Source organism: Melospiza melodia, chromosome 24 (assembly GCF_035770615.1).
Source record: "Melospiza melodia melodia isolate bMelMel2 chromosome 24, bMelMel2.pri, whole genome shotgun sequence".
NCBI lineage: Eukaryota > Metazoa > Chordata > Aves > Passeriformes > Passerellidae > Melospiza > Melospiza melodia.
Window position 1 is genome coordinate 8,375,132 of NC_086217.1, and position 24,843 is coordinate 8,399,974.

At 37.9% G+C, this 24,843-nt stretch overlaps 1 protein-coding gene across 1 annotated transcript in view; it reads left to right on the forward strand.

Moving 5' to 3' along the window:
* The first annotated feature begins 742 nt into the window (after positions 1 to 742).
* Positions 743 to 24,843, forward strand: part of ANKFN1 (ankyrin repeat and fibronectin type III domain containing 1) — a 105,817-nt gene continuing 81,716 nt past the window's right edge. Inside the window, exon 1 of the mRNA XM_063175726.1 lies at positions 743 to 859. The gene's annotated coding sequence lies outside the window, so the exon portion shown is untranslated. The remainder of the gene's footprint in view (positions 860 to 24,843) is intronic.

The following is a 24,843-nucleotide window of genomic DNA, read 5'->3' on the forward strand; positions in this document are numbered from 1 at the left end:
CCTACTGTATGCCATAATGGCACAGAGGGTAAGGTAAGAAGCAAGGATTCCTAACTCCATGTGCTGAACTGGACTGAGCCCAATGGGCCTGTATAGAAGACTGATTCTCAAATATTTGGGGCTTCAGAAATACGGCCAGTGCTGGGTCTGGGGACAGAGTGGCAGCAGGGCAGAGCAGCTACAGAAATCAGAGTTAAGGATTTGGGCTTGAATATTTATAGGAGCCCATGTAAGTAAAGGCACCTCTCTTCTATAGCCCATCAGGAATACCTGTTAAATGCTTATATTTGTTACTACTGATCTCTCTCCATTTGTTGTAGTAAACTGGACGTGATTTCTTGATCAATCTCTCTGTAATCAGCTATCCTCATCCACAAAAGCTGATTACAATAACTAAATTAAACTGTGTGCAGCAGTGTATTGTCCCATCAGATGGCACAGAGGAGTTGTACAGTCTCCTTGGAGTCGCCCAGATCAACTATTAATAGATGCTTTTAATGTTAGAATTCCTAGGTGGTTCCATTTCTCAGGTTGCAAGACATTCTGGACTTTTTATTTTCTCTCTGAAATTGTTGTGCTGTTTTCAGTACTTAAGAGACAGACTCCAAATGAAGCAGCCATTCCTAACCTATGCAGACAAAGGGAGTGGTTCCCTTAGCAACAGGAACCATGTGGAGGTTCTCAGAGAGCTCTCTTTTCCCCCTACTCGTGTTTTCTTTTAACTCAACATTTTGCACAGCATCTTGCATGGAGACTCCGACAGCTGGGCTGGAGGCAAGCGGCTCTTCCGGCTCCGGCTAACCCGTGCTCGAGGGGCAATTGTTCCACACTCATCAGACAGGAAAGATGATGATCATGGGTAAGTGAACTGGCAGACAATCAGAGTTCACGCTGAGGAGGGGGAAAGTTTACTGGCTGGCAACCAGAAGTGTCCAGTGCTTCCCAGTAGGCATGTATGCTTGAAGCAGGGGCACTCGTGTGATGCTTGCCTGTTTTTCTGGTGGGGTTGCATGTCTGCATTTAACATTTCAGGGGGTTGGAAACATTAGTACAACTGGGCTCTATCCTTAGCATGCTACTGACTTCCTTTACAGTCCTGAACATCTCATCTCACCTCTCGGTTTTCCTTCCTCATGCATTAAAAAGAGATTATATGCCATGAAGATCTCAAAAGGAGTGTAAAGTACTGGATTATATTGCTTGTCAAAATTGTATTTGATTTTGAAGTTGATGGTAAGGTGTGCAGAACCTGAGATAAAGTATTGATCTTTTATTGTGAATTTAGCTGAATTAACTTTCCTGTAGATAGATCTAGTTGCTTTTCTTCCCAGTACAGAAGAAGAGATGTGTGCATGTAGTGTTTTTACATATATGTGCCTAGGTAAAAGAATTTCTGTATACTGGTGTATAAGTAACAGAAATAGAGATGTTTATTTCCCTCAAAATAGCTACAGCATGGATAAGGTAGTAGCTGTGATTCAGTGAAATCCAGCATACTACAAAATAATGAAATTTAAGCTTTGTGTGTATTAAAGTTAACTGCTGTCCCTAAAGTGTTATGCATTACCAGCACTCTAGCCAATCTCTGTAGGAAAAGCCTAATGCATAAACTCTCTAAGTTTGTACTCATTTTACCTAAAAAGAGACATCTGAATGATTCCAACGTTAAACCAGTTTATTTTGTGGGGGACTTGCATAAGGGATGAATTTGTCTCTGTTTTTCCTTACTGGATGTAGAAAGTTCCTTGGGTCACAATTTTTCATCACATTTGAATTAAAATTCAAGCATCCAAGTTCATATTTCGACAAACTGTGCAGCACGCTGATCATCTGGATGCAGGCTCCCTTTGCTTCCACCCTCACAGAGTCTCAGTGTCGCAGTGAATGCGCTCCCACTACAGCAACTTAGTTCTTGTATTTCAGATGTGATTTGATCACTGCAGGCAGAAGCAGCGGCTGTCCCTGTATGCGCAGAGCAGCTGCAGAAGTGTCACGCACCAGCTCCCCACAGTCCTGTCAGCAAGGAGCTGTCGCTGCTCTCCCCATCCCTCGCCCAGCACAAACCCACAGGTCCCCTCTCTGTGCTGGTCCAGCAGCCAGCCCCTCTGAGCTCTTCCTGGGGACCACAGGTGACAGCAGGCACAACACTCCCCTGGGCCTGGGAACTGATGGTTTGTCTCTCAGCTCCAATTTAAATGAAGAAAAATTGCCATGTTTGCACCTTTATGAACAATATTGGGCTATGTGTCTGAATAAAGAGGAAGGCAATAATGAGTCACTGAAATTAATTGTTTCCTTTTTCTGTCTAGGGTTATATTTCTATCCTTTTATACCCTACTTCAAACAGTATTACAGTATTACTGCTTGAATCAGTGATACCAGCTAAGGTACAGGATTAAAATACTGCATGTTTAGTGTGAAGTGTTTGAGTTTCTAATAACAATTTGCCTTGTATGTTTTGCAATATGTGAAGAAAATCCTGTGTTTAGGGTGTGGGGGTCTTTTCAGCAAAAATTTTAAGTCATTGCATATTGATCTTCTTAATTACTTTCCCCATCCCCATTTGATATCTAGTTCTGCAGTTTTTCCTTGTTCTGTGTTTTCATTTAGAATTTATTTTCAATTTTCATTCAGATAAACAAAAACATCAGTCCCTTTGCCAGGCCTGCGGTTAGAGGTTTTTTACAAATAAGCCACTGAGAGTGCTTTTAGTAACTTTAAATTTACTAAGTTTGTCCTGTTACTAGCAATTGTTATACTGTGGCTTTTATCCCAGCATTTGAAGTGCACTGGATAAATGAAGCCTACCCAGAAATCTGAAGACAAGGAAGTAACACCAAGGGATCACTTTATCCAGAAACTAAGTAAATAATAAGAAATCTAATAATCTACAGAAGTGCTTTATGTCTTAGAAAATGAAGCAAAGATAAAGCAGAACAGATTGATAACAACGCCTGTTTCAGCTGATGCTTTACATATAGGACTAAGCTGAAACAGGAGAAAAAGTGGATGTTAGTCTTAAAGACTTGTATGGTGAGTGACCTATAGGAAGAGGTATGAGAAACTGATTTATGTGGCTGGCAGCCAAGGAGTTGGCAAAGTTTCATGGTTCTAGCAAGAGGAATAATCTCACACAGATCAAATATCAGGATCTCACCATTTTTATATACTATATGATTTTTCAACACCAAGTAAAAGCCAAGGTTTATAACATAATTCTTTGTTCAATCTGATTTGCTCATTAGAAGATCAGCAGGTTAACTCCTCCAAGATACCTCTGGATACAAAGCAGATAATATATTAGGTTGTGTATGGTTTATGGCTTTTTATGTTGTAGTCCCAGAAAAGAGACTGATGTGGTGCTCTGGGGTGGTGCTGCCCATTGCAACCTGTTATCACGTGTCTGATCCTTCACTGAAATACATCACTTCTGCATCAAGGTGGGCAGGGGGCATCCTCTTCTGTAAAAGCTTTTCAGTATTTTTTGTGGGAAGAGCCAGAAAAAACCTAGGAGTTGTGAATGGTTCCTATGCAGGTGTTTCCGATCCTGGAACTGATCTGGCTTTTTCAGAGAGCCTGGAAGGATTTCAGAAGCCAGGACCAGTGACCATGTACAGTCTGTGGCTGTAGCTACACTCTGAACACTTGGGTCATGTAAGTCCTGACTCTGGGTATTGTCTAATTTGCAGACTTTGCATTGTGGCTAGAGACATGCATGTGGATCAAATGCCAGTTAGTCCACGGGACTAACAGCCCAGCCACTTGCTTAAACAGACTGAAGGTTTCAAACAGCACAAGTCACCCCAAATCTTTCACTGCCCCTTTCCTCACCCCTGTTTAGTAATGTTGTATTGCTGAGCCATGCACAGTTCTTGCTGTAGCATTGGGTAAGAGTAGTGTGCTCTTACTGACAGAGGTAACAGCAGCTGGAAAAACACTGCAGCAATGAGCTTGGCTTGTTCCAGGCTGATGAGAGGGCAAACTCTTCAAAGACCCACGAGAACACTCTGGTTTCTAAGGTGTAATAAATCCAGCATTTTCACTTCTTCATTCCTAGTGTTGCCATTGTTAATTCATTAATGACAAAATTTGCTATAATCCCATTATGTTAAATTGATATATAGGCTTATTGGACATTGTATAAACTGTACTGAACAAACAAGTAGAAAATTTCAGAGCCCAAAGATTTATTTCACTGAAACATACATATTCCCCAGCAATTAAGATGTAGAACTAACAATGTGATGTGCTGAAAATATAATGGCAATGAGTAGCACACATACATTTTCTAAAGTGCAAGAGTAGGTGGGACATCTGAAAGTGTTCAAGCAAGGAGTTTGGATAAACAATACTCATCTTAAAGTCTTTTCAGATTCATAAACATTATGCAAATGAGAAGATTTAGATTAATGTTTGATATCTCCTCTTGAATGTTGTCAAGAGAGTTTTAATGGACAGCTCTTTGAAGAACCTTATGTCCTGTTTCATTTCATTCTTTAGCCATGGGATTTGAGGAGCTGTTTTCTTCTCTTCCTATGTCATGTCAGTTTTCCCTTTTTGTTTTTTTGGTGTTTTTTTTGGTTTTTTGTTTGTTTTTATTTTACCAGAAGAAAGCCCATCACTGATTTTGTAGCCTCCTCTTGTGTCAAATTCAAGCCTGTGTTAAGGATCATCTCATGTGTGATTCAGATTGGGTTTGTTCTGTGCTAATAAACCTTGAGAGTTTGGAGTGCATTTTAGAAGAGTTCAAGATGAGCTTGAAGCTGTTGTCTAAACTTGCTTTTTCCAGAAGCATGTCAAGAGTGCACACAGAACAGCTCCAAGGTCAGTGTTTGTGTCCTGCCTCACAGCAGAGGCTGAGCGAGGGAAGATGGAAATCTGCAGAGGGATCCTAAAGCACTCCTTTCTAAGTCTTTTAAGGCAAATGTCTCCTTTTCCTTTTGTATCCCCACAATATTGAAATTAATGATTTACGGATTTAAATTTCACATGGAGTCAAGCTGAGAACATGTACCTGACTCCAAGTTTCTTCTAAATGCAAAGTTGCAGCAGCTTTTGTTCCAAGCTAATCTTTGTGTGACTCATATGGCAACGCTCAGCATGGCCTGGGCTCCTGAAGATGTTCCTTTGAGGTCAGCAATTGTCTCAAGCAAATATTTGCCACTTCATAAATCTCTGCTTGTATAGGCTGGATTCTATAGCCTCTCTTTTGGGCAGTACAAGATTATACAACAGCCATCATGCATCACCAGGGGAGGAACAAATTCTTTTAGAAAAGGAGAGTAGATGCTCAGGCTGAAACACAATGTTTTTTGTAGCTAAACTAAGTTTTAGATCAGTCAGTGTGTCACTTGAAACAGATAGAAATTTCAGGTCCAACATTTTAATGACTAAAGTAACACGTTGTGGAAGGTGAAATATGCAACCAGCGCACATTTAAAAACTGAAGGAGAATTTTGAAATATTTCACTGAATGCATGATTAGAGTGGTTGGGGAAGTTTATGTAAGAATATTTAAAATTATGACCATATTTCAAAAATTGTTATAATGAAGCTCATCAAATTGGTTCAGAAGTCAATGTTGAGTTAGAATTCCCATTTAGCCATTTATACCTCTTAAATATATACATACATACATATATATATATATATATATATCTCACTAGGCATTTTGTATATGGAAAATTTGATCTATGATCATTGCAAAAGAATATGGAAAAGAACTGGCCATGTTTATTGGATTCTGTCCAGTGTGACAATTGACCATACTTTTTGGCTCAAAAGTGAAAATAATCATTCAATTTTTATTTCATACATAGCCAGAAAGTTATTATTTAAAAATAATCAACATAGCACTTTGTTTTGAGTTGGAATTTCAAGCAGATGATGATTTTTAGGGGCTTTTGGAAACTGAATGGACTGACATAGTATGAAATATGCCACATCTAGCTAGTTAATGTTGATAATTTTAGAAGTGGCCTCCATTGTCTAATGCCTCCTGATTGCTTTTCACTGCTGTACTGTGTATAAAGAAACCCTGTGGCATCACTGGGCAGTTGAATGTCTCTATGTAGTTTATTTAAAATGTTCTTCAGTTTCCTGGCATAAATTTGTATTGGCTTAGACTGATGCTGCCTAAACTTGAGCATGGTGGCCAATTTGGGATTGAAAGTGAATGCCATAATAATGGTATGTTCTTATATAAATTACACTTTGTGTGATTCTCTGTATCTATTTTGAGCATTTAGGACAGCAAGTGGCTGTCTGAGTGCTCGCAGGGGTAAGGATTGAGCCTCAGCTGTAACAAGTTTCAGCACTCCCAAATTTAATTGAACTGCTACAGGTCATATTAGCTAAAGAATGGTTTCTTGCAGCAGTACATGAAGAATAACTCGATTTCATTCACATGATAAGAAGCTGAGAATTGCAAGACAAAGTCTTATAGTGAGGCGTGTTGTTTTACATCATGACATGCTACAGGCATTTTTAAATTCCGTAAGTTGAGGGGAAGGTGAAGTTTCAGAGAGCATACCAGATTCTGAGCAATGGAAGTGAAAAACAGGATGAAGGGAAAGAATGGTGCAAGGAGTTGAAAGAAATTTCTTTTATTTTGTCACTGCTTTTCTACAGTTTAGGGAGAACTATTGCTCTGGACAGCTCCCATCCCATCTCATTATTGTCCCTATGAAACAACACTAACTCCTTGCTATTTTCTATTTAAGGGAATGGAACAGAATGGTAAAAGCTTTCCTCACTTGATATTTTCTGTCGTGTTCATAGGGCTCTTTCTTTAAACCCCCAGGATGCCACATTTAAGCTGTGAAAGTGGTGTTATTTACACTGAGCGTGGTCGGTCCTCACAGCCTGATTACAGTGCCAGTTAGGATCGGGTTTAGATTCATCATTCAAGAGACAAAGAAAGCATTGGGGTAGAGATAGGAGAGATGCTATAGGAGGATGGTAATGGGAAAAGTAAAATATTTTAGCCTGCTACCCCCAGCCTCCCTGGCTGTCCAGTCAGTGTACAGGGTGACTTTCCAGGCGAGGTGGCCAACTAAGATAAATGTATGTGATTTTGTACAAACTTCATAACTTGCAGCTGAACGTTATTTATAGATATTAACTAGTTCTCTGTCTTTGCTATATTGTTATGAACCTCTGTTCAGTTTCTGACATGTTTTTCATTAAGTTGATTAATAGCGAATTTTTTAATTATTTAAAAACTAACTGCCCTGCAGGAATATGTAGGGAGCAGAGAGGTGATAGTAATGCACAGCTTTAGTGCTAGACAAACTGCACGTTGAGAATAACTGCGGCCATTGTTGCAGGGGACTTTCTTTCCTTTGAAAATTTTGCTGAGATTAATATTGATATTGAAAAAGGTGATGCTTTAGACTTCATATTTCAGCTGTTGACATAAAGTGTGTTTTATTGTAAGCTAAACTGAGCAAACTCTCTGTAAACCGTGTGTCTCAGACCTTACTCTTGCAAACACCTTCTCATGGGTCTTACCTCACCAAATTCAGCTCTTTATACATGTAAGTGTGTTGATTTGCTTTCTTGCCTTAAATCAATGAGCTAGAAAGACGACTGCCTCCAGGACACTGATGGGTTTGTGCATGTGAGCAATAAAATCTGTAATGTACCAGTGTTCTTTCAAAGTGCCCAACCAGCTTTATTGGCACTTTTATCCTGCTCACAAAGTTTGCCTTACAGGCCCAGGTTTCAACACTGACAGACTTCCCAAAAAGTGGCTGGATGGCTTATTGCAAGTTAGCTAAACCCCTACATTTCTTAAAGAGGGTATTTAGATTTATCTTGGAATTTCAAATTAATTTTATAAAAGGGTTTTGTTAGGACAGAAAGGGAACATAATGCAAAAGCCTCTGAACTTTATAGAAGTTTTTAGCTGATTTCAATGACCTTTGAGTTGAACTTTCAAGGGATGTTTTAGAGAATTAGTGCACTTAATTACATACCGCATTTATGAAATTGATAATAATTTTTTCTGTCATGCTAAAAACTCCATGGTCTTTAGGATCAGAATCCTGAAATTTTTGGTGCCCAGTAACAGAGATTAATTAGTAGCTCATATTCATTTAACATTTGTTGTTGTTGTTGTTCTTAAAGATCAAAATTACATGTAAAACCCAAGACACCCAAGTGGTGAGACAAGGGAATGGAACTAAGCAGGATCAGCTGCTAATCATGTCTCCAGCACAGATAACCAAACCCAGAGATAACTCATGTCTTCCCCTGGCTGATTCCTCTGTGTCTTATTTATACTGAATGCTTGAAAGGCAAAGTATTCTCTCTTGCTAGCTGTTTGTAGAGGGTACAGACCCAGTTTCAGCAGGGTCTCTTGATACTGAGGCAATAAAAAGAAACCATTAAAGCCTAGAATAATTGCTTTAATTAGATGCTTTAGAGCTGACCAACTTCCGATTGCAGTAGAAATGTGCCATGCTGGCTGCTGTACTAAGGACAGAATAACTGGTTTGTGTCCTTGAGCTTGCCAACAATAGTCTTTTCAACTGGAGTTACCTTTATTTTCCCCAAACTGAAATGCAATACCAGTATAGTAACAAACAGAACAAAAATGCAAGCCATGTGTCCATGTATTACTAAATTGTTTTATTTCAAAAAAACCCCCAAACTACTTTCTAGTATATATTCCTTCCCCCATCCAAAATCTATTATGTTAGGGATCTCCACAGACGTTAATTCAGTCTTTGCATTCAACACATTTTTTATCATTGCCTTCAGATCCAGAACTCTTCTCCTTTCTAGAACTATTTGTTTCTGTCCATAGTTCTCTGTTTTTTAGAGTTGAAAAAAAAAATAAAATTAGTGACAGTTTATAATTTATAAAGTTCCAGTTTGGATGGAGGTCTGAGCAAACTGGTCTAGAAAAAGGTGTTCCTACCCATGGCAGGGGGATGGAATGAGAGGAGCTTTAAGGTCCCTCCAAACCCAAGTCATTCTATGATGCTATAAGTTTTAATGAATTTGTGTTGTCAATTTCCAATAGTTCAATGCTACAACACGGAATGTGCATCATGTTTAGTAAGCATGAGAAATTGAAGAGAGACACATCTTGGTTTTGTCCTAAGATTTACTGGAGTCTTCTGCTGTCCTTGTCTCTCTGGCAAGATCAGGGAAATTCTTGTAGACAATTAAAAAAAAAAATCAACTCAGGGGTAGAAGAGTAGAGTAAATCAGATCAATTATTGCCTTCCCCTAATGAAACATGAATAGTTTGTACGTGATTCTACAGGTGAAATTCACCATTAACACTTTCCTGTTCTTTGGTTAAATCTTAAACGGGAATGGAGAACTTCCAAAAGTTCTCACTCACTGTTCTTACTATGGCCACTGATAATGGCTTCCCCCAAACGTGGGGCAACGTTCCCTGTGTGTGAGACAGATCTGAGTGTTGAGAGATCAGTCAGCATTTCATAAAATAGGCGCTTGTTCTCCTCTACAAGGAGTATTTTAAAACAGTGGCTTTTAGAAATCTGTTTTTCTTGGGAGTCCCTTCATTTCTTGATTTAAAGGTTAGACTCAGAGATTTGTACAGGAAGAACTGCATTATTATCATGCAAAAGCAGGCACCAGCAGACACATATTATACCTGTCTGAAGATATTTTTGAAATGTCACCTAAGATAGATAATGGCTAATAGCTGGTAGAAAAATTCTGGAAAGGAAGCTGAGGTGTCAGTCTGTGTGCTACAGAATGCAACAACTCTGTGTGGTCGCACTTGGAACACTCAGTAAGTACCAGGAAGTTTATTCCACTTCCTAAAGCTTTGGGGCATGGTGAGCAGGATAACACAGGGAATTTCTGCTAAGGAATTGGTGTGTTGTAAATTTGTGTCCCAGGAACTGGTGTGTTGTGATTTCCTGGATAGACAAATGCAACAGAAAATGAAAGGAAAATAAAGGAAAAGACAAAAGCCAAGCAAACCTCAGCTTTCAATCCAAACTGCAAAGCTAGAAAAAAAACCCCAGTTTCCATCTGGCTGAACAGAAAGGCAACACAATCCATAAAAGTGGATATTGAGATCTCCTACAAGTTCAAATGGGGACAGCTATGCATCCTTAGAGAGACCATGACCAAACTTGTATGGGTAGAAATGTAAAAATAGCCTGTCAGCAACTTTGTGGGTTTGTTTTCATGTTCTGTAAGACAATCACTGGTGGCAGACAGACCTCCCCTCTTTGCTTCTCACTAATCTGCACAGGAGGTTCAGAAGTGAAATATGATTTTTGCCTTGTTTCTCATAGTGAATGGTTTGTGGGGAGGGCTTATACTTGGTCAGACATGTTGGGAAAAAATGGTAAAAATAAATTATTTGCTAACTATGAAAATGAAATGCAGCCCCTTTTATGAGATAGGTGGAGATTTTTGCATGTAATTCTGTTTTAGTGAACTGCAGCCTCACAAACTGCTGTTGGTGTAGGAGTAGGACCATCACTTCTGCCTTGGTTCAAAAAGATTAGAAATGGCTCACATAAGCCAGGCACCTGAGCATGTCTTCATTTTAACTGTTGCAGTCTGATCTTCTAAATTGTTTTCAAAGGAGTTCCATAGGGACATGACTTTAACTGGAGGAGGGAAACTGTTCACAGGTGGGCTCGCTGTCCCTTCCTCATTACATCTTCCAACAGAGCTGTCATCAGCATTTTGATTACAGGATTGATTACATCAGCATTTTGATTACAGGATTTTTCTGCCTCTCAAGTAAGTATTTATTGCACTTTAAACTTTTATGTCATTAACAAGACTGCATCTATTTTTACATAAGTGCATAATTTAGTATTTTACTGCTTGGGAGAAAAATATTTTCCCATGCTGATTGAAAGAATGCTAGAAAAGAGACTAATGCAATTGGAGATTCCAATCTTGTCTGTCTGACTGCTCTAGTGATGCTTGTTCCATGGAATCAGGATCTGAGCCAAATTTTGTCAATGTTTTAAAGCGTAGATTTTCACAGTTTGCAAATGGTAGAGATCTGCTGCTCTGAAACGTCTAAGTTGTTGTCAGGCTGTCAAAGATCAGAGAGAGACTAAAAACTAAAAAGCCAAAAACTAACTGAGAACCCAAACCTTGAAATTTTCACCAAACTGGAAAATGAGTTGAGGTTCACTTGTCACAGTGTAGAACACTGAGACTGACACTTATAGCAGAAATACTCCTTTCCTGTTTAGAATTGTAAAGCTTTTAAAGTAAGGTTCTTCAGCTTAATTATGGTGACTTCTGTGAACTTCTTCCAGTTTTCAGTTGCAAAATCATTGGGTCTCTGGAAATAAACAATACAAGCTTCTAAATAAACCACTTTAGGTTTTCAGAAATTACCATCTTCCCAGTAAAGGTTTCTTCAACTGGCAGAGTAAATTCCCTTTATATTTAGGCTTTCTCTACACACCAATTTTGTTGACATCAGTGGATTCAGTATATGAAACCAGATGAATGTACAGTGGAGAAATGTCCTGGACAGCAAGAACATCTTTTCAGTAATTGATCTTGCATACAGAGCAGTGAAGAATTTGCATGGTTACAGATGTTGTAGAAGATTAAATATAAAGGCACTGTTACCTGCAGGAATGAAATCCATCTTGTCAGCTAGCTGGAAGACTCATGAGCAGGAATTTCCTGTTGTGGCCAATTTCATCCCTCCTTCCTCCGCCCCCATTACGTCTTTGCTGTGCCTCCCTCTCCGGCTCTATCCGAATATATTTTCACTACGGCACATTTAGGTATCAATCAACAGGAATCTCAGCTGCTGTTGTGCTTAGGGGACAAACTGTTCTTTCTTCATACTAACAAGGAATGCCTGAAATAGCCAGACACACAGCACTGATTGATGCAGCTACAGTTTATACACCTAGATTCAGACAGTCTGAAACTGCCAGAATTAATGGCTTATTATTAGAAAAATACTTCTGCTAGACTTATAATTTAGAACCATTTAAATGCCTCAGGCATAATCACTGAAGTTAAAGTTTTAGCTTGTAAAGTGCTTGATGGTGCAAATTAGACACATCTGCCTGTCTCAGGTGCATTTGCTCTTAGTGTTTTTGCTGTTTAAATAGGGTTTTTTTGTATTTCTCTGATGTGATATCTGGGATTATGAAGATTGATGCACATCTTTTTACAGATTAAGGTATGTTCCCATATTAATAGTTTAATTTGGGGGAACTTAGAAGAAAGAATATGGGACCCCAAAAGTTTAGGACTCTTAATGTTTCTGCATGAACAGAAAACAACAAATGTTTTCCCTTGACAGCCTTGAGCTGTGTGGTTTGCTTAGCTTGTGGGTGCCACTGCTCAGGGAAAACACCAGGAGGATCCTGAAGGAATCCTGCATTTGCTGTAGTCCTGGCAAACGCAGCAACCGCTGCTTCTCCTGGATTTATTCCATGACATATACCAGAATTAAGGGCTCCAAAGAGAACCTGTTGGCAGCGAAGGGAAAGTACCAAGTGAGGTGTGACAGGAGTAAGATACTGCACAAACAGGCTCTGTGGAACAAGCAGCTCCGTTTTGCCACACACATGCTTTTTGCCTCTGCCCGGGACTCTTAACCTAATGGTGAGCCTTTCTAGTTTATACAGGGGAGTTTAGGTTTGTGGCTGGCTTTCATCACAAAAATGAAGCATGATTTAAAAGCTATGGCAACACAAAACACAGAATATTGAGCTATGGGAAGCCTGCCCAAAGGCTGCATTAGCCTGAGTGCTCAGAAATAGGCCATGGGCTGCCCAGGAGGGGAAATCAGAAAACATGAGGGACTAAAAGGGGTTTTGTGACTCCAGCTGAGATTCAAGGCCATGTGCTGCCAAAGCAACAATCTGCACTCTGAAAAAGCTGTCAAATGTTCAGAGTACCAGGACACCTAAACAAGGACTGTCCCTTCCTTCATGTTGAGCTGTGGGTGGCTGCACCTTTGCCACCTGTGCTAATGCAGTGCTCTGAGTTTGTGTTACTGTGCAAAATTGTCAGAGAAAATTATTGCTGCAGTTAAGGAAGCTTTTAACTGATGGATTCTGTTAACTAAAAGAACTTTTCTGGGAATACAGAACACCTCAAAATATTTATGAAGGCTGATGGAAATACTTATTTATTTGTCACCTGATGGATATATTATTATCATCCCTATTGTGTTGTAGCCTTGTCAGTCAGAACATCTGCTTGAATCGTGTAGAACTTGTGAATTGATAAACTAGAAAAGGTGCTGTATGCTGAGCAGCAGATTTCTTTCATAAAAAGTTTATGCTTTAAAACACCCTGGTTCTGTTATTTTAGCACTATAGTCACAATATGCAAGTGTTTGTGGTTTTTTCTAAATCTGGCTCTGAATAGCTAATATACTTTTATATAAATTAGGGCTAAATTAATGACATGTTTACACTAGGAACATTAGGACTGTTTGCACTCTCAAAGCACTAGGAAGTTCATGCAAGGACATATTTCTTATTTTTATTTAACATCCCAATTTTTTTTGACTCAGAGTCTTAAGGTTAATAGGCATATTTATAAATATAACCACATCAATCTATATTGTGGCTCTCAGTAAGTGCTAGAGAAGAGTTGTTTGCACAGGAAGTTAAGACAAATTAACTAAAGATATGATTTTAAAGTATATTAGTTAAAGTGCATTAAAGCTTGGTGTGAATGTTCTCATTCAGAATAAAGTGACTGTAGTTCACTTTACCTTAATGCACTTTAAATTCACACCTTTCAGCTAATTTAGCTTAACTTCCTGTGTGGACAAGCCTTTAGATTGTTCCCATTAAATGGCTCTGCTGAGCTTTATTTTCTACTTTTTAAATCCAAACATGTAAAATAGCCTTGCATTCTAAAGAGGCTATGTTTTAAAAAGAGAATTTGTTTTAACTTTTCCAGTCATGAAATTTGTTTGAATGGAGTTATAAGTGGTAAATTTTAGTGCAAACTATATTTTGTCATTTTTATTTTTAATTTCAGGTACGACATTAGTGAGAGCAAGGATATATTTATCAAGCAAAAACCATGAGACCTTATGGGCAACACACAAAACTATGACAAATCATACTTAATGAGTCTGGATTATTTTTACTTAGGAAACCTATTGGAGTAGAATAAAGAGAGCTTGAACTATTTTTTTCAGGATTTCGGAACTTTTAAAACTTTTAAAGATGCTGCACATGAACAGATTGACTCAAACACACACTGTGATTTTGGTGCTGTGAGGATGTGAAACTTGGAGTGAAATCTGCACACAGAGCTCTGCCCATGACCCCTAGTCCCTGACATGGCAGTGCACAGATATTTTCTGTTTTCTTCCTTTCACTGTTGCTTAGCAGTAATTTTGGTAGAGTAATATTCCATCTTAAAGATAGAGGTTTTATGCCTATTTACTTGCAGTACTTTGTGTATTTTAGGGTGCCTAAAGTATAGAAACTACTCATCATGTTACTCAGAATAGATTTTTCATTAGTTTAGGTTTAGGTTTGTACCCTTTTGTTTTCATGTCTGTTATCAGATAATAAACTGCTTCTGCGGTTCCCTGTAAGTTTTTGTCCCAAGAACTGCACAAGGCTTGGTGATTGAGATGGAACAAAAACAAGGATGTGAATTAGTGGTTGGATCTACAAGAGTGTTGGTCCCGATCCAGCAGCCTACCTGAGCTTCCACTTAACTTTCAAGTATTTAAGTGGTCTCATTTTCAGTGGAATACTGAGCCTTCTGAGGTGTTAAAGAAAATCATGTGCTTAATGGTTTCCAGGGTTAGGGCCAGAATGCTGATCACATTTTAGGGTTTAGCACATTGCATTTGACTCTGCTGATGACACGAACTGTAACCAGGCAGTTTTGATCAGAGCTGACACGTGGCTCAAGAGAGTGTGTGGCAGCTGATAGCTGAGTATGTGTGTAATAAACACTGTCATTCTGGTCTTCAGATGAGGGTGACAGAGCTCCAGTTATCTTTTGCTATTTCTCTTACTCTTCACATTCTTAGGAAGCTGTGTTACAATTCTAAGAGCAGTCTTTATTAGCTTTGAACATAACTTCTGTTCCCTCTTTGCTTTGTTGATAAAAGTTAGAAATGTTTGAGACAATGAAACTATGAAATACCAGTAATTCCTGATGACCTTTTCCATAAAAATCAACCTCTACGTGAAATAAAAGAACAATAGATTAAATTGTGAGTTTAATATATGGGTAAGCAATAGTAAGCAGATATGGTAGTGACCAAAGACCAAATTTTTCACACACTTCAATAAGATAAAATACATTAATTGGTGCTCAGAAATGGATTGGCATCTCATATGTGGTAGATTTACAGACTATAAAGGAAACAACAAGTCTTTAGCATCATTAATGGTTCATGTATTTGTAAGACTATTTTGCCACTGGCAGTTATAATTATTGTAATATTTTCTGTGAGTCTGACAGTAATGTGTTGCCATTTCTTGAACCAACCATGGAATATCATGGAGGCAACACATCTTAATAAACACAGGCAAGAAGCATTGTACAGACATTGTTGGTGTAACAGGATCACCTACAGACCCTATCTCCTTGGTTTTGCCTGTGAGAAGGCAGGCTTGCCGTGCAGGCCGATGATGGATGAGGGTGGAAGGGGTCAGAGAAACAGGAAGCAACTTGGTCACAGCCATGCAACAAGAACAGAGATGGAGCCTCCCAAGCCCAGTGTGTTATCCAGCATTCCACACTGCTGCCCCACCTCTCTGCTCACTTGTTTCTTCAGCCACTGAAATTGGACCCCCTGTACCCTGCATGTGACAAGGAGCACCACCAAAATTTTCAGTAAGTTGAAAGGCCAGGTTTGCCATATTAGTTTGCAAGTGTAAAATCAGGTTTCTAATTTTGTGTGCAAAGACCATCATTCCAATTGTATTTTAACACCAAAATAGCACATCAGGCAAAATGAATTTGGCACAAATAGTGAGTTTATCATGTCTTTATTTCCTCTGTGCGTATGATAGGAAAAAAAGTTGCATTTCTAGTTGCTTCCAGACAAAAGTGTAGTGTGTGGGAAGGACTGTAAATTTCTTAGGTTTCTGCAGCCAAGTGTTTAGATAAAAGGATGACTGTCAAAGGAAATCTTTTTTCAAGCTGTTTTAGCTTCAAGATGAATAATTAACTTGTACCAGCTTTTAAGCTTAAGTCATAAACTCTGTGGACTCTTTTCCCTGGTACAACCTTTTAATCTTACAGTAAGTTGTTTTGTTAAAAAAAAAAAAAAAGAAAGTTAATTCTATAATTCTGAATCAAACATTCAATATTGCATCAATCTGTAGTGAGAGGAGGAGCAGTGAGATTTCTTCCTTTATGCTGCACTGTGAGAGTAGCAAAGGGTAACAGGGAGAGAAATTAACTATCCCACAGCTGCAAGAAACATTGTCCATGCTGTACACATGGACATCAGCTCACAATTCCAGTATGGAAAAGTTCAGCTCTTGGGTCACAACATGCTTTAATATTATTGTCATTACAGTAACTGAAGAATTTCTATTTGGAAACAATTCTTCATGCTGGCATTTACTGTGGAGAAATATGGGATACTACAGCTCCAGATTTTCATTTCTAGGTGAAAAGCCTCCAATACTTTGAAAGCTCTTGCTTCAAACTTTTACCTTCCAATATTTTGACACATTCAAACATTTATCCAGGTGCCATGAGTGGAGCATCAGCAGCTGCATCCATTGGCAGTTTCAGGTTAATCCAGGCTCAGGCTTGCACAGGGCAGTGCTCAGGATGAGCAGGCTGAACACCGCACAGCCCTGCTCGGCAAACACTCTGAGTACCTCACAGTGAGCTGCAGCTTGTGCTTCACTTGCACTATTATTTTTATATTCTGAAATACAGAAGAAAATTATTTCCTGAATCTCCATAGAAAAAGAAAGGCGACCTTTTTAAGTATGGTAGATGATTTAATTGCTGATGGAAATAAATTGCATTGTGTAGCCACTCCTGCACATGGTTTATTCACACTGCATGTCCTATAAATATCTCATAACCTCACTAAATTCTCTGTTCACTAAAAGAATGTGGCCAGTATGTTCAGATGTGCTTCATTTTTACTTTTTACCATCTTCTTTGTCTGCTCTTAAGAAAATTAATTTGCTTTAGAAATTACACTTGCATGCAAATTGTTGTCAGATAATAAATACAGCCTAAGTGTCGGCCAAAATACACCAAGGTTATGGCTCTCATATTTGCATTCTGTATTCCTTCACTGTCCACTAAGGCAAATTAATTACCCTGTGTTTCTTTTGCAAGCCAGCAGGAGGTAAATTGGTATTGTAGAAATGAAAGGGAAGAGTGTAAAAAAAAATTGTCAATCAATTTGTTAAGTTTTAATTTCTCTTTACTGCATTGTTTTGCAACATCAAAGCCTGGAAATTAAATGCCTGTCATTGCTCTGAGCATTGTCCTGGTGCTGCTGGCACAGGAACTGTGAGCAGTGAGAGAAAATGTCAGATGGCTTTTTGAATGGCAGCGAAAGGGCATCATGAGAACTTGAAAAATCTGTTTCCTTCTGTTTCCTTTAAGTTCTAAAAAATCCTTCATTATTTGTAGAGCTATTGAATAATTTGAACTTTTTTTTTTTTTTGAGAATTCTGGTATCTTGGTCTTTCCATGTGGGAGAGATTCTATCTCAATTATTTCATGAAGATGATGTTGTGTCTTCAGCCAGTGTAGGTCATCTTCCGTTATATTCACTGGCCTTTAAGTTGGGTTTATCAATAAAAAAAGTTAAGTGTTTTAGAGTGTGTGCCTTGCTCCTACTCTTTACAACTGGGTTTAAAGAACTGAAGGATGAGGCACAAGCACAATGTGTGTATATAAAAGGGAGAGACACTAGGGTTGAAAGGAGCTGAAAATATTAGTAAAGCCTATTTTTTTTAACTTTATATTTATATTTACAGGCAAGTCTGGTGAGTTTACAAAAGTCAAGTGGGTTGGTTCCCTCATTGAAAGGGTTAAAGATCTGACTGATCTGAACCTTCAACACTAGTGCAAATTGAAAGATGTAAATCTGATCTCACCAGTCTAGACACAACTGTCAGCTACTTTTAAGCATTGTTCTGTATTGATTTTTATGTTCTTATTTTTATTTAATGAACAGGTTATTTTTCTCTTCCTCTGTAATTCTGACCTCATTCAGTAGAATCTCAATCTGCAGCTCCCCTTTAATTTTCAAAAAAATCTCTTCCAAAACAGGTTCAGAAAGCAGTTTCCTGTGAATTTTTATGAGGATGTTATGAAAATTAGGGTTGCATTTTTGACCCCATTTAATCTCCAAGCATCTGGCTTGCACTGTTCTGCTTGGTGATGTTTCTTTCCCCCAATATGACTTTGATAAATACTTTTGGTAGGCTGCTTACCCTTTGCAATTCAAAGCATTAGAGTTATTTACTACACTCCTGCAAACTTTCCTATTGTTTCCACTGTCCTTTGTATCAAATAAGTTGGAGACCAGCACCAGCTTTGCAGGAGATTGATTATGTGGCTGTTGATGGCTGCTTCTTTGGTAGTTTTGAATTTCAGTGCAGAGTAAGAAGAACTGTGCAAGTACTATAAAATTATATCTTTCTTGCTTTTATTTTCCCTTTGCACATGATGCTTTTATTAAGATGATATACTATTTTTATTTGCCATGAAATCTTAGTTCTACAAAACTAATTTAGTTCAGATGGAAATACTTGACATATGAATTTTTAAGAACTTTGATGTCCTACAGGACAAAATTCTTTTCCTGCACCTTTGGTCGATGAGCTGTATTTTTACCATCAGTAATATTTACTTTTTTTTTTTGTAGCATAGTAGTACCCCACTGTGAGAAGATACCCGCTGTAGTAGGCACTAAACCAGCATTGATCAGCAGAATTCTTGCTCAGAAGAAGTTACAGTCTGAAAATGAACATGGAGAGGAGAGGAAAGGAAGGATGTTTTATCCACCTTTTACAGAGGAAAAATGTGAATGGCATAAGGACATTTCACTGCTGCTAAAATCAACTAATTGGTTCAAAGCCCACAGCCACTCTCTGTATAACTAACAGGAGTGAAGACACCTAAGTTAGATATACATGTCTAAACAAACATACTGGGAAAAAACTAGCATGATATAAACTACCCCCAAATACATAGGTTTACATAAGGTAAATCAGGAAGTGACCGTCTGCTGATGGAAAAGACTCTTCCAGTGGGAATATTGGCAGTAAAAAACCAAATTATATTCATGGACATGTATAGTTCAGTGCCCTGATGAAGAGGCATCTCAGGTCTTGTGTTCATCCTTAAAAATTTATTGTAGAGCCTTAAAGTTTGTTGACCCAGACATATAGTTGTGTAGTGGTTCTGTTTGTTCTATATCAGGGTTATAAATAAATAGTCTATAATGCTTTGGTTTACTGGGAAATAGCCTTTGGAAGCACAGAAAATGTGACATGTGCAGTGTTTGCCTGCAACAAAATCTCTGATTTACCTGTGGGAAATTTTGGTCTTTGGATCTGTCCTTTCTGGATATCCCTCACCAGGAGATATCCTCATGAAAGTAAAATCCTGATGTTTTTCTAGTATAAAAATCCCTTTCGACTGAATAATCTTAGAAGAAAAATGGAGAGAAGACTCACTAAAATTAAGCACTCAAAATGAGAGGAATAATTGGGAACTTTGTAATGTGTGTGCTTATGTCTGCCAAAAAAAAAAAAAAGCAATGCTTGAAAACCAAAAAATTATATAAAATCCTTGGGTTTTGCTCCACCACTTTTAGCAGCCAAACCAAGGTAAGCCAGTTCATTCTGTGTAAAACAACAAAACTCCAGATGGCATTCTTTCATTGAGCTATCTAAATGAATTTTGTATTTTTGAGAAAATCAAATGTCTCATAATTTGAAGAAGCTTCACCTTGGTTATTCTCTTGGCGCAGATTATGACATAAAATAATAATCATTTGAAGATCTGTGTGAAATCTCAGAAGTTAATTTTCCCTGAAATCACTTCACTTAAGCTGTATCTCTGTATTTAACTCACAGATCGCTCCCTTTCAAGCTCAGCTTTTACATTATCTCACTGGATAACAGAGAATCCCCAGTAATTAATGCCAGATCCTCAGCTCTGATACTTTCATGGAAACCATTAGGCCAATGCCAGTTTACATCATTTGACGATCTGATCCAGCAGGTATAAAAATGAAAATGGCAAGGCAAAAAAATATGAGCAATTTGATATCAATAAAAATGTGCATGAGGTCAGGGAGGAGAGAGCCTTTTCAAGTTTTCCTTTGACTTTTTATCCTAAAGAAGAACGTTGGTTTTTTCCAGTCATTGAGCAAGATAATGCACAGCAAATGATAAATTACAAAAGAAAATAATCTGTTGCAATAAAACCTGGGCAGAGCCCCAAGTATTTGTTCCCAAAGTATTTATTTTTCCCCAGCTGTATTTATGTGTGAATTCAATGATGTTTGTAAAACAAGTATTGAAAATTGTAACATTTGGAGTTATGCGCTTTTCCAAAAAAAGTTTCTCCTCTTTCAAAATTCAAACTTTGACCTTTCTGAAATTTCACTATCGCAACTAACAAGGTCCAACTGGTTTTTATTTTGCAATGTTTTCAGAAAAAGAAATTTCAATTCAGAAGTTGGGATAAAATTTCTAATACAGAAAGTCACTCAGCTGCCCAGAAAAGAAGCTGTAATAGATCAGAGAACAGAGCACAAGTTACTGTCTCACTTTGAGTAGCAAATACATTTTGGCTTGTATTGAAATTATTGTTGCCATAACTTATGCCCAGAAAATGCATATATTAATAATTATTTACAAAGCAAAAATTGAGTCAGTGACAAATACAGAATAAACTCAATGAGAGGATGATTTCTTTTTGTAGCACTCATAGAAAGCCTCAAATGCAAATTCTTTTGAGGAAAATTACAGCTTCAATAATGAAGTGAGGGGGAAAAAAAAAAGAAAAAGAAAAAAAGAAAGAAAAAAAGAAAAAGAAAAAGAAAAAAAAGAAGCTCAGATGTGAGACCTTTCAGTGCTTTTGGTTTGTTTATTAAAGATTTTTTTAATTATAAGATTTTTTTGTTTGATGTATTAGAGTGTGATAGGTTTTGGCATTGGTTAATTTTTAATGTATTTATTTTTTGTTGTGAGATAGGATTAGGAGAAAGGTAAAGTAGGTTTAAAATTTTAAAAGGGTATAAAGAAAATGTATTAATATTAATTTAAAGGAGGAATTAAAAAAACTTTTTTTGAATCCTTTTTTTGTTTTATAACATTTCTGAATGTAGAAAATGAAAAGTTACGATTGGGTTCACCTGCTGTGGGGACAAAGGTACAAAGGTAACCCTGCCTGGTGGGAGCTGCACAGGGAATGGGAACAGAGGCTAAAACACATTTTCCTTCCCAGTGCATCCCACAGAGGAGCAGTTCCCTGTCTGGAGTGGTTTGGGTGTGTGCTGGGGCCTGGCCTCGTTATAAGGAATGGAATATATGGAATCAAATGAAATTCTATATGGGACAAGAAATGGGGTGGTCTTTATAGCAGGGTGGTCTTAAACTGAGGTTTAATGTATGTACAATATACAAACATTTTTGACAGACCATTAACACCTATAATCTTGTAAATATTTGCAATTTTCTAGATCATAAATATAGCTGCATAAGCAGTTCTTTCAGGACATCATTTATACTCCATTAAAGGTTAATTTACAAGTTAGTACCTTATAGAAAGAAGATATGTGTACTTTTATGTTAACTTTCTGTAAAGGGAGACTGGTGTCTCCAGCAGCAATTTGTAATTCTCCTGTGACACTCCCAGTGGCACTATTCAAAGCACTATTTGAATTCTTTTCATCAGCTCATGTTCACAGCAAACTTAATCTTCTGTTTGGAAGGTGGAGGGAGAAAGAAAAGAGAGGGAAAAAAAAAAAAAAAAAAAAAAAAAAGCAAGCTGGATCTTAGCTCTTGTGCTCTTGTGTCTGTGTTCCCAAGCATCCGAGTGTTTGTTTGCTCAGCCTCCCCTGACACACATTGTCATTTGTCACAGTGGGATGATACCTGCTGCTGCCTCTGAGCCCTGCCTGGGCCGGGCTGGCTCGGGGGGGAGGTAAATAGTGGGGGATTGACTCTGTGGGCTATGACTTTATTCACTGTAATGGCATTTGTGCTTTCTAAAGATCAAAGGCCAGGGGAAAAGAAAAAAAAAAAAAAAAAAAAAGAGGTGGGGGCAGGGGAAGAGAAAGAAAATTGTTCACTGTAGACCCAGTCAGGAGCTTTCAGAAGTGCCTGTGAGAAATTAGGTGCCTCTCTTGCACATTTGATCATCTAACATTGAAATCCTGGTGAGAGAGCTTAGAGAAGGATCTGAAGAGAAAGGAGAATAACCACTCGTAAGTCAGGACTGCTGGGGAAGAATGAACAAGGAAGGTGCCAAATTTAACTGGATTTTGATTTATTTTCTTTTTCTAAATGCCAACTTTGCTTGTTCAGCCTGGTAGTTAAACAAATGAGAGGCTTTAAAACTGCAGTTAGCTACAGATTAAAAGGAAAAAAGAAAGAAATCTGTTGTAAATTCATATATTTTGTTGCCAACTATTGGGATAAAAGAAAGCTTTCTCAAATGGTATGGTATGGTATGGCTTCCACAATGGTCTCTATGGGTTTATTTGCCTTCCATAGGATTTCCCACGAAGAAAGATTAAAGCTTTATGCTCATTAGTCACCAGGTACTACATGTTTATGTTCGTTATTCATATCTTAATACTGTAAAGACTCAGCAGCATTTTTTTTTTCCTGTTTCAAACCACTGAGCACACTGCAGAATGTTCCAGGCTTCTGTATTTCATATATGGAGTTTCTTTCAGCTGGTTTCATGCACAAAACAGAGGGTGGTCATTATGGTGCATTCACATCACACTAAGTAGGAGTTAATGATGTATTCTCACTGTACTGTTTTCGCTGAAAGATCTTTATAAAAATTGAGGCTTTTATCAAAACACAATGATATCAACACTTGAGTAATTTTCTTGGGCTTAGGGATGAATTTCTCACTAAGGGATGTGAGAACTGGAAACTTTGACCACTGTGTATTGCTTTTGTAATTTTCCAATCCATACTTACATTTCTTCTGTGAAAAAGGCAGATCAAGGAGTAATTAGAAAGTCACAGGCTGCAGGCTGGGGTGGAGAGGAGGGACTGAGGTACCACCTGTAAACTCAAACTTGTTGTTCCCAATATTTTTAAAAGCACATCCTATAAATCCAGTACCACCAGCAGTGTTGAATGAAGTGACTGCCTTCTTGAGGCCTGGAGAAATGGGGGTGTATTTTGGTATGAAATTCAGTGAAAAGCTGCAGTGAAAAGCTGCTGCTATGAATGTGGCTGGAGTTGTACAGGACAGCCCTGTGACTCCTGGTGTCACACCCCTGCTTGGAAATCTCAGTATTTTTTCCATGATCAAGGGGGCATCTTTGATTATTTTGACTGGCTCATTGATCTTGATACCAAAGAGCAGCTGTGTGGATGCTTCTGCTTTTTAATGCCATGTGCTGTGTGCCTCAAAAATCACAAAAAAAAACGTTGAAGAGGCACACATTAAAATGGCAGAACTGCGCTTCTCAGTCACACATCAGTCAGTGCCCTCCTGAGGCACAAAGGTTTGTGCTCTGTTAAGTGCAGCACTGGGTTTGTGTATGCGAATCACAAATGTGGGTTTAATTTATCCTGTAGTAGTTACCATAAATAGCCTTATTATAGCTGATGTTGTAAGTGGGTGGGCAAAACAAGAGTAATCATAAAGGAAAATCTAAAATTATTCATTCACAAGGGAGGTCATCAAAGAACAGTTTCTTCCTACAGTCACTGCTGCAGCAGCTCTGGGGAAGGAATGTGAGTTTTAATGGCTGTGTAGGTGCTTTAATATAATTTAGAAATCATGAGCCTCAATGTGTGCAAAGCCTCACACTATTTGGTGGAACTGGGCCTGTAAGTCTCTTTGCTGTTGCAGGCTGAAGACAGCTGAAAGAAATATTAAAACCACAACTTTAATCAAAGCCTGAAAATATAGATTAAAGCAGGATTCATTCTATTAATTTTTTTTCCTTGGATGGAAGCTATTTCAGCTACATTAGAAACTTAGAGTGTCTGTTAACTATTAAAGTTACCGTTTAATAATCCAACAGACTTGCTTGGAATTGCATTAAAACTGTTTCATGTAAATTGACTCAAAAATATGTTCAGTTGCCTCATTTTTGAAGCAGTTGTATGTCACACAGTTATTCAAGCTCCACCAAAGGTTATTTGAGGACACCATTTATGTGGGACATCTTTCTGCTGATAATTTTATATATTTTATCATGAATGTGTCTACATTTATCAAGCAAATGTCTTTTCCCTTTTAATTTACAGAGTAAGGAATATATGTAAGAAAAAAAGTTTTTCTCTGCTGCTGTGAGGGAAGGAAATGTACCAGTGCTTATGAAATTACTGTGTCATGGTTTGATTAGGACATAATTAAGACATCAATCAGAAAGGGTTGATTCCTTCCCTAGCAAAGTTAATGAGATATTAACCAACACTTTGAAGCTTGATCCAAGCTATCATTCTACTATTTCACAAATCCCCCAAATTCCTACCTTTATGGTCAGTGGTAGTGTGAAAGAAGACTTTTAAATTTTTCCCTATAATTTAAAAAAAATGCTTTATTTTAAATTCCAAATGCAAGAAAGCAATTTTGATCATTGCAATAAATTTCTAGGTATGAGTTATCACTAAACTGTTTTGCTTTAACCTGTTTGCAAATTGACAGTGCAGTGTCTTT